This window comes from Vigna unguiculata, chromosome 9, assembly GCF_037176805.1.
Source record: "Vigna unguiculata cultivar grain cowpea cultivar isolate G323 ecotype 2 chromosome 9, ASM3717680v1, whole genome shotgun sequence".
In the NCBI taxonomy this organism is placed as follows: domain Eukaryota; kingdom Viridiplantae; phylum Streptophyta; class Magnoliopsida; order Fabales; family Fabaceae; genus Vigna; species Vigna unguiculata.
This window is the reverse complement of record NC_140800.1, coordinates 35,697,223-35,707,176: the sequence shown is the minus strand read 5'-3', so window position 1 is coordinate 35,707,176 and position 9,954 is coordinate 35,697,223.

Below are 9,954 nucleotides of genomic sequence, written 5' to 3'. Positions count from 1 at the left end.
GTTAGCTTACCCTCAATTGTTTATGTTGTTTCCTTGTGTATTCTCCCTTGCAATGATCACTTACTACTGGTGTGAGCAGAGCCAAAATCAGATGCAGACCCTCCTCTCCTAAACAGGAGCTAAGCTTGATTTGGGAAATAGTAGTAGTAGTACTCTTTTGAATCTGACCTTGAAGATCTAAGTTGTATGAATTAACTCCATTGTATATAAGTTGCACCCTTACTTCAGGTCCTTCTTTTTGTAATATGGCCAGCTATGGATTATTGTAATTCACCACTTTATAACTGCTTATCCGTGCTATCTGTTTTGCTGAATCCTTTTGTGAATGTTTTATTTAGTAGTATAGAAACGATTAAATGGGATGTTACATTTTGGTATCAGAGCGGTGATTCCTTAGGGTTTGTAGGTGTGGGCCTGCTTAGTTTCTGTTGTGTACTTCTCAAGAGCGTTTGGTTTAGTTTTAAAAAAATCGTTTGCTAACCTGTTGGTTCCTCTCTTGGTGTGGTTAGAGCTATGGCGCCTAGACCTCCCCCTCCTCCTATTCCGAACCCGGATAACTCTCACTTAGTGGGAACCATCGAGGTTATGATAGTAGCCATGCAACAACAGAATGCTAATATGGTGAACCAGCATAACCTGGCATTGCAGCAGATGGAGTCTGCTAGGTTAGCAGCGGAGGCGACTCAGCAGAGGCATTTGGAAGCCCTACATCAGATGGGGGAAAACCGCTCCGCAGCTGGATCTTCCCAAGCTCCACCACCGCGAGTACAAGAGTGGAGTTTGGAGGATTTTCTTCAACATCATCCATCCCGCTTCGATGGCAAGACTAGCCCTGATGACGCAGATCAGTGGATGAGAGACATGGAGCGGATTTATGATGCTAAGAGGTGCCCTACAGAGAATAGATTAGCATATTCAGAGTATTTGCTTGCTGGAGAGGCAGTCCACTGGTGGTCTAGTATGAAGATGATGCTGGAAGACAACAGAGAGACTGTTACCTGGGAGTTGTTTAAGAAAAAGTTTTATGCTGAGTATTTCCCAAACAGTGTGAGGTACGCCAAAGAGGTTGAGTTCTTACAACTAATGCAAGGGGAGATGTCAGTATCTGAGTATGCTGAAAAATTTAAGCATTTGGGAAGATTTCACACCTTGAGGATGGCTGAGGATTGGCAATGTAGGAAATTTGAGAACAGATTGAGGGGTGATCTCAAACTCATGGTGGCCCCTCTCTCTATCCAGGAATTTCCTGCTTTAGTGGAGAAATCAAGAGTGATGGAGAAGCTGAAAGCTGAAGTTGAGGCTCAGCAACGATCCCAGTGGAAGGTGGGAGGACCATCTGGGTCCGTGAGCAGACGGGATGATAGGAGGAAACCGTACTCCAGGCCTCATCCTCAGGAGCCTAGGAGATTCTTGCATCAGTCACAATAGTCTCAGCCTTTCAGACCGCAGTGTTATCATTGTGGAGGACCTCATCTGAAGAATGCTTGCCCTCAACTGGTAGGCAAGAGGACATGTCATAGATGTGGCCAGGAGGGTCACTTTATCAGGGAATGCCCCATCAGCAGGAGTACAGTTTCTAGACCCCCGACACAGTCTCAGTCACAGCAGGCGCGGGGAAGTACACGGCCTCAAGCAGCCGGCCGAGTGTATGCCATGACGGGTTCAGAGGCGATTAGATCAGGTAACCTCATCATCGGATCTTGTGTGATTACGGGTAGGAGCTTACGTGTATTATATGATTCGGGGGCGACACACTCTTTTGTGTCAGAATTGGTAGTGGTAGAGTTGGGTCTTCCGGTGAGGGAACTCCAGTATGACCTGGTGGTGTCCACGCCTGCTTCTGGGTTGGTCAGAACCTCGACAATGTGTGCAAGGTGTTTAATCGAGGTCGAGGGACGCAAGTACAGGGTGAACCTTATTTGTTTGCCTTTGGAGGGGTTAGATGTGATCTTGGGAATGGATTGGCTATCTGCTAATCACATTCTCATTGATTGCAATGAGAAAAAGGTGTTATTCTCTGACTCCGAGGATGAAAACATGTTGATGTCCTCACAACAGGTAGATCAAGCCATCAAAGAGGGATCTCGGTGCTTCATGATCCTGACTCAGCTCTCCGTTGAGAATGGGAATGGACACTTGGAGACGCCAGTGGTAAGAGAATTCTTAGATGTTTTCCCTGAGGACGTGCCTGGCTTGCCCCCTTCCAGGGAGATAGAGTTCTCCATTGATCTGGTGCTTGGAGCAGGACCAGTATCAATCGCACCTTACAGAATGGCTCCAGCGGAGCTCGAAGAACTGAAGAAACAAATTGAAGAGTTATTGGAGAAACAGTTTATTAGACCAAGTGTGTCGCCCTGGGGAGCGCCTGTGTTATTGGTCAAGAAAAAAGATGGTAGTTCTAGACTCTGTGTGGATTATAGACAACTCAACAAGTTAACCATCAAGAACAAATATCCTCTGCCAAGAATAGATGACCTGATGGATAGTTACATGGTGCTGCGGTGTTTTCCAAAATCGACCTGAGATCGGGATACCATCAGATTAGAGTTAAGTCTGATGACGTACAGAAGACTACTTTCAGATCTAGGTACGGGCACTACGAGTACGTAGTGATGCCTTTCGGTGTAACTAACGCCCCTGCCTTATTCATGGACTATATGAACCGAATCTTCAGGTCGTTTCTAGACAAGTTCGTGGTGGTTTTCATCAATGACATCCTGATATATTCCCAGACTCTGGAAGAGCACGCAGAGCATATGAGGATAGTCCTGGGCATCTTGAGAGAGAAACAGTTGTATGCAAAGCTGTCAAAATGCGAGTTTTGGATGACCACAGTCCAATTCTTGGGACATGTGATCTCAGCCCAGGGCATATCTGTAGACCCCTCCAAAGTGGAAGCTGTGTTAAAATGGGAGCGTCCCAAATCAGCGACCGAGATCAGAAGTTTTATGGGATAGGCAGGCTACTATAGGAGGTTTATAGAGGAATTCTCTAAGATCACGGCACCTTTGACACAGCTGACCCGCAAGGATCAACCCTTTGCCTGGACCGACCGATGCGAAGATAGCTTCCAAGAGTTGAAACAGAAGCTGACCTGCGCCCCTGTGCTAATAATCCCCGATACCAGTAGACCCTTTGAGGTCTATTGTGATGCCTCCTACCAAGGGTTAGGATGTGTCCTGATGCAAGACCGGAGAGTAGTTGCGTACGCCTCAAGGCAGTTGAAGAATCACGAGAAGAACTACCCCACACATGACTTGAAGTTGGCAACCGTAGTGTTTGCACTGAAGATCTGGAGACATTATTTATATGGTGCACAATTCCAGGTCTTTAGTGACCACAAGAGCCTAAAATATTTGTTCGACCAGAAAGAACTGAATATGAGGCAGAGGCGATGGATGGAGTTCTTAAAGGACTTTGATTTCGAGTTATTATACCACCCGGGGAAAGCGAATGTGGTGGCAGATGCCCTAAGTCGAAAGACAGTCCATGCATCTTATATGATGGTCAGAGAGTTGGAATTGGTGGAACAGTTCAGAGACATGCAGATACAAGTGACCTTAGGAGAGGATGTCATTAGATGCAATCACCTAACTGTGTCTAGTGATTTTCTTGGCCTAATAAAGGAGAAACAACTATCTGATCCCAGACTACAGGAAACAGTGGGGTTACTTGGTACTGAGAAAGCAAACTTGGTACAGGAAACAGTGCCCACTTCCTAACTGTAAATTTGAAGATGTCCATGGCAAAGTTGGCACAATTATATATCAGTGAGATTGTGAGGTTGCATGGGGTGCCATCTAGCATAGTCTCCGATAGGGATCCACGGCTCACATCCCGTTTCTGGCAGACATTACAGAGTACCCTGGGAAGCAGGCTGACTATGAGCTCAGCATATCACCCCCAGACAGATGGCCAGTCCGAGAGGACAATTCAGTCTCTCGAGGATCTCTTGAGGGCATGTGTACTTGATCATCTTGGTGCATGGGACGAGGTTTTACCCTTGGTGGAATTCACATATAATAACAGCTTCCATGCAAGTATTGGCATGGCGCCCTATGAGGCCCTCTATGGAAGAAGATGCAGGACTCCCTTGTGCTGGTACCAAGATGGAGAGTCAGTGTTGGTGGGACCAGAGCTACTAAGGCAGACCACTGAGAATGTCAAACTAATACAAGAAAGGATGAAGGCATCACAGAGCAGGCAAAAATCCTATGCAGATCAGAGGAGAAGGCCTTTGGAATTTGCAGTTGGAGACCATGTTTTCCTAAGAGTTGCCCCAACTATTGGTGTGGGAAAGGCCATTCGCTCGAGAAAACTATCTCCCAGATTCATCGGTCCATACCAGATTCTGAGGAGGATTGGGCCAGTGGCTTATGAGATCGCCCTGCCTCCGCAGTTGACCAACCTTCACTCGGTATTCCATGTTTCTCAGCTCAGGAAATATGTGCCTGATCCCTCACATTTACTCGAGGCAGAGGAATTGCAGATTAGAGGAGATCTTTCAGTGGAGGTACAACCTGTGGGTCTTGGGGATAGTCAGACGAGGCAACACAGAGGGAAGTCCATCAGTCTAGTCCAGATCATCTGGGACAAGAGAACATGTGATTCTACTTGGGAATTAGAAGAAGACCCGAGAAATTCATATCCACACCTATTCTCGGGTAAGACACAATTTTTGGGACGAAAATTTTTGTTGTTGGAGAGAATGTGAAACCCCTTTTATTTCTTCTTTTCCTCTATTTCTCTAAGTTAACTACTCTCACCAAGCGTAGATGCATCAGCACACTACACTGAACAAAAACATACTCCATCTTTTCCTCTTCAGTCTACTCCTCTCAAACCCTCACACTCTACTACAATTCTAACCCCTGTTCCTCCTGCAAATTCAGTTCCTGGAAGAGAAGACCCTTGCAGAGCTCCCACTGACCTAGCTTCCAACTTTCTCCCTCACAGTAAGTGTATTCTTCCACGTCTAACCTTGTTTTTCTCCGAATTCAAAAATCCAGCCTCTGTTCTAGAATTGATAAGACATTCTCGTGATCTTGTGTTGGAATGGACAACCCCTCTAGGTTGAACGGAAATTCGGAGTCCCTTTTGTTGAGAAGGTACCTTACCAAGCTCAAACGCCATAGAAAGGTAAGGGAAGCTAACCTTGGTCTTAAAATTTTAGAGAGAAACCTATTTGGATGACTTTGATGGTTTGATTAGGTGGTAAATTGATGTCTGATCGGTATAATTTGTTGTGTGTTGAATTGTATGGAAAAATCTGGATTCTCTGCATGTGAGAAACAGATTCGGTACCTGTTATTTTCGCCTGAGCGAGTGGTTCTCGCCTGAGCGAAAATACCAGGAAACCCACTGTTGATCCTGAGCGAAACCTCGCCTAGGCGAGCTGAAGTCGCTTAAGCGAGAGGCCTCCTCGTCTAAGCGACCCAGTTTAGCCTGAGCGAGAGTTCGCCCAGGTTTTTTTGATTTTTGCCACTGTTAGGGTCTCGCCCAGGCGAGATTGACTCGCCTAAGCGAGATAGTCTCTCGCCTAGGCTAAATCGACTAGCTTGAGCGGAAATTCCTGCAGTGGGTATGTGATGTTATACTTTAATTGGTGAAATTATATGCTCGAAAGAGAATTTGTGCAATTAACTCCTTTTGTGAATGGTTTGGGTTGCTAATGCTATGTATGGTGAATATGACTATCATGAACTGTGAAATGATGTGTATTAAATGGAATTTCAAGGGAAATTCTGAAGAGAATGTTAGAGTGTGTGTAAGGATGTGAGGAATCCGTATTGGCTGGTATCCTGAAACTCCAATAATCATTCATGCTCAGATAGAGTAGAATGGATTATGTCGTGAGGAGTAGCAGGAGGTCCTAGTCTGTGGACTTGATTAAGTCTTAGACGCGAAGGAGACTTACCCTGTGAGTGGTTGGGTGATAACCCCTTGTGCTCAAACTCTGCAGAGTTTGGGAACCTTCACAGGTGCAAACCACCAAGAGCTCCAATGTCACTTACACAATCCGGATATTGAGTCTAGAATTATCTGTTGAGTTATGTGTTTGTGAATGATTTGATTATGTGAACTATATTCTTTTCTTTCACTCATTTCAGTTAGCTTACCCTCAATTGTTTATGTTGTTTCCTTGTGTATTCTCCCTTGCAATGATCACTTACTACTGGTGTGAGCAGAGCCAAAATCAGATGCAGACCCTCCTCTCCTAAACAGGAGCTGAGCTTGATTTGGGAAATAGTAGTAGTAGTACTCTTTTGAATCTGACCTTGAAGATCTAAGTTGTATGAATTAACTCCATTGTATATAAGTTGCACCCTTACTTCAAGTTCTTCTTTTTGTAATATGGCCAGCTATGGATTACTGTAATTCACCACTTTATAACTGCTTATCCGTGCTATCTGTTTCGCTGAATCCTTTTGTGAATGTTTTATTTAGTAGTATAGAAACGATTAAATGGGATGTTACAGTGTGCATGATAAATTTGTGTAAGTAAAATGTATTTCTAAATTTACATAATTTAGTATTATCTTATACCAACTCCTTAATATATTAAGATATATTTTTACCAGAATATAATAAATAAAAAAGAATGTAAATGCAATTATTTTTTAATAAAATCAATATATAACATGTTATTTAATCATGAAGTACATTTTAGTTTTTTTTTTTAGAAACATGTGTTTTTATCTTTTGTGACTTTGAGATGTGTAATTAATGTATATTGAACCATGTTTTAATTCAAATATATTATGATGTGAATAGTCAAAATATATTTTAATTCAAATATACCTTTTAGAAATGACGTTAATACTTTATAACAAAAACCTAATTGATGTAATTTTTTAAGTTAGGATCTAATTGATATTCTTTTAAGAGTTTGGGTATCAATTGAGATACCTCTATTAAAATAGAATTATCTGAGTAATTAAACAGGTTTTTAAGTTAATGTTTTTTGAATTCTTATTTTTTTCAAATATTTACTTAAAAAGTTATTCATTGATTAGTCTTTGCCAGTGAATTTTTGTGTACATTTCAGCTTTATAAACTTTTATATTTTATAAACTTTGCTTCGCCTTATGAGTTTTTTTTTTTTTTTTTTTAATCTTGTTATTATGTGAAGTGAAGCATAATTAGGAGAGAGACCTAGTATTTTCATTTCTTATTATTTTACCCTTCTAAAGGTAGATTGACTTAAGATCCAAGTAAAAACTTTTATTTAGTGTGACTTTTAATAGATTTTTCAAATATAATTATTATAGATATTTGAAAAATACTTAAACTTTATTTATTTTTTAAATAATTTGATAGATCTTTGATAAATTGAATTTATTTACAGAATTAAAAATCTTAAAAAGAATTATAAATTAAAAAATGATATATTTTTAATTATTAAAAAAATTAATATATATATATATATATATATAACTTATAGAATAATTTAACAATTTGAATATTACTTGCTTTAATTAAAAGAAGTTTTTCAAAATTGAAAATAATAAAAAGTTATTTAAAATCAACCGTATTTCAACGAAAATTAAACAAATTAATTTTACTATCTATTAAAATATAAATGTTTGATGAAATTAATTACGACAAATAAATAAATAATTCTACATCACAAAAAAACTTAAAAATTAAATTTTAAATAGAATTATAATACATTTTAACATAAATTATTTTATTAATAAATAAAAAAAAGTCTTATTCTTATTTTTGTTTCAGTCTTCCCATTATTGAAGCACGCGTCTAATTGGGCACATGGACTTGAGTTGCTAATAGGAAATAACCAAATGTAGAGACTTAAAAAAAAATCTACTTTGATTATGTGACAAAATCTATTGTCTGAATTCCTTCTATTTGGTAGTTTTGAAAATTGCTTCCTGCACCCAATATTTGTTTTAATTATGTTCCTATCTTTTTGTGTTTTATTTAAAGCTTTGTCGTTCGTTGAGACCAGACTTGGACAACTTACACGTGTTTTGGTGTGGGGGTGAACTGGTGGTGAGGTTCTCTTGAGGTGGTGGCCATTTGCGAAAATGAGACGCTGCTGTGGTTGGTGAATATGGGTATTTTCCTCATTGGGAAACCAAATTCGGAGGAGGATTCCGAAAAATATGATCCGGAACAGGGGTGGAGTTGTACATTATTTTCCAGATTATTATTTTCGGAACTGTGGTATATAATTTTGAAAAATTAAATCCGTAACAGTTGAGTTGAATCTAGTATACTGTAATGAAGTTTTGAAAAATTAGATGCGCACGGTTGGGTTGAAGCCACACCAAGAAATACTTCTCTGTACCCCAAATTTGTTTTAAATTCTTATTTTGACTCGGAAGTTCTTTTTTCTCTACAAAAGTCCATATTCAGTATTTCTTTTATTCTTTTTCCTATATGCCGAATGTCAACATACAATGTTCAATTTTATTCTATCAATGTTTCGAAACTTTAACTTTTTTTAATTATCAAATATCGACATCTGGTATCTATATAAAATCAGATGTCAAAATTAGTTTTTACATATATACCGAATGTCAACGTTTAATACATACATATAAATTTTTTTATTTCTTTTATTCTATTTTTTTTACTGTTAATTTTCTTAAAATTTTATTTTATTTTAACTTTTTAATTTATTTAATATATATGTTTAATTTATTTTTATATAATATATAAAAGATAAATAATATTTTCAAATGAATTAAATTAAAAATATTAATTCTTTAACAAAAAAATATATATATATATATATATATATATATATATATATATATTAAAAAGAAACATTTTTCAAAAAATTCTTTATCGAATTTTCATAACATTTGTTAAATTATTTTAATTAAATTTATTTTAAAAATTTATATATTAAAGTAAGAGTAAAAAAAATTAAATAAAAATATAAAATAAAGAATAAAATAAACAGAACAGCAAGGGAAGCTTTTGTATTCCATGTGTGAACTTCTTTTTTGTATGACCGATGATGAAAAATGAACGTGCCATTTTAGTTAGGTTCTTTTTTAATTTTTTTAAAATACATTTTAATAATGAGTTAACATGAAGCAATTACAAAATAATATTGGTAGAGACCGATAGGGATGGCAACGGGGCGGGGCGGGGACGGGTTTCGCTATCCCATATCCATCCCCGCATAAAAAATTCATCCCCATCCCCATACCCAAACCCAACGGGTATCAAACTTTTTTCCCATCCCCATCCCCATCGGGTAACGGGTATAATCTCGTACTCATACCCGTACCCGTGTTCTAACTACTTTAATATTAATTTTTATAAAAGAAAAAAAATTACGGTAAAGAAAACATAATATTATGAAATATTAATATTATGAGGATTTTCTTCGATGCCAAATACCTTAAAATAAATTATAATTGTTTACATTTTATATTAGAATACCAAATAAAATTTCATGTGAACCAAAACATTTATTAAATTTGCAAACTACAACATTGATGAACTTAGTTGATAAAATTAAAAAATATTTCAAAAAAATATAAAAGGAAAACAAATATTCAAATTAAAATATATTTTAAATGTTTGTTTACTTCAATTTTTTAAATTCTAATGAATCTCTTTTTTATACACTAATAAAAGTTATAATATATTACTTGATCAAAATGACACAAAGAACAAATAATAAACATAATAATAAAAGGAAAACAAATATTCAAATTAAAATATATTTTAAATGTTTGTTTACTTCAATTTTTTAAATTATAATGAATCTCTTTTTTATACACTAATAAAATTTATAATACATCACTTGATCAAAATGACACAAAGAACAAATAATAAACATAATAATAAAATTTTGACATAAATTTTGTATCTTTTGAACTTCAATATATGTTGGATAGTGACAAAAAAATATTCATAGCAATTACATTAAATTTTTATATTGTAGTAAATAAAAGTTATTTATACAATTAA